This window comes from Thermobia domestica, chromosome 6 (assembly GCF_964235325.1).
Source record: "Thermobia domestica chromosome 6, izTheDome1.hap1.1, whole genome shotgun sequence".
Taxonomy (NCBI): Eukaryota; Metazoa; Arthropoda; class Insecta; order Zygentoma; family Lepismatidae; genus Thermobia; species Thermobia domestica.
This window is the reverse complement of record NC_137459.1, coordinates 277,387,348-277,388,644: the sequence shown is the minus strand read 5'-3', so window position 1 is coordinate 277,388,644 and position 1,297 is coordinate 277,387,348.

The window sequence follows — 1,297 nt, the reverse complement described above, 5'->3', positions numbered from 1 at the left end:
CCGCAGTCGGTATGAATATGATGCATCACAATAAGACGCTTCACTCTCGTTTTTCCTAGGCCTATGTCTCTGCACAGGTACTATTACAATTAGGCCTGACAGGTATATGTTAATTTCATCATTTGACACCATTTCGTTCATTCGTCTAATGATTTCTTGTTTTCCTACATCATTAACCTTCTCAAAACGTCGTTTGCAGGTGCACTCTGGGCCGGTCTCATGGCTCTGTCGTCTGAGTTTTGCATTACATCTCGAATTCTTCCATATGAAAGTTTTTCCTTAGGTGTTGAAGGTGGAGCAGATTCTTCTTCACTCAGGGAATCATCCATGTTCTGTTGATCATTACCAATGGCCACAACAACTAAAGAAACCCACGTTTATTGTAAACTTCACGTAACTAGAGCACGTTTCTGAACGGATACTGTGAACAAGTAATTTCTTAAATGGCCGATATCAATGCTGATAGTTGTATATACAACACAACAATAACCTGGACTTAACAGCATTTTCCCCAGAAGGTCGTGGACTTAACATATTCTTCCCCAGGATGGGTTTTCTTTACTCGTAAATATTTTCGGACTTATCATAGTGTTCCCCTCGTCATTAAATCAACAGAAACGTCCGTTTTCATAGAACAACACTGCATCAAAAACAAAAAATACCGATTTTTGGACTTATCAGTTTCTTCCCCTGGACCCTTCAATTGTTTTCGTTTATCTTTTTTTTTATTTTTCTATTCGTATTCGAGTATAAAAACAAACGTTTGATAAATTAGTTGCAAAGTTGGTTATTATTATATTTATTGTGCAAGGTGCCAGAAGGATAATAGGTTTCAATTTTAAGGAGTGGTTTGTATTTCAAAGAGATAAAAAAATAAGCACACTTATATAAATTACCTGTAAGACCAAAACTAGAATTTGGGTTGGTAATTTGGAACACCATATCTAAAACTTTGACAAACAAGATAAAATCTGCACAAAAAATATTTTATTGGACTGTTATGTTTTAAGAGGAAAATGAGCTACTATTCACATAGCTATAAATACTGTGGTTGGGGAGTCTTATGAATAGAAGAAAAAAATCGCAGAGTGTGTATGCAAAAATATACTAGATGAGATTTATATCAATGCATAACGTGTACAAAACATGTTTTAAAATACCCAATCACAGCATAAGAAATAGCACAATTTTAGTTCGTTTGAATTAGAAATGCGAAATTAAAAAAAAAAAAATGACACATTATTTAAGCACATTTCAGATTTACTGTATTAAGCAAGTAAAAATTTTATAAGATTTA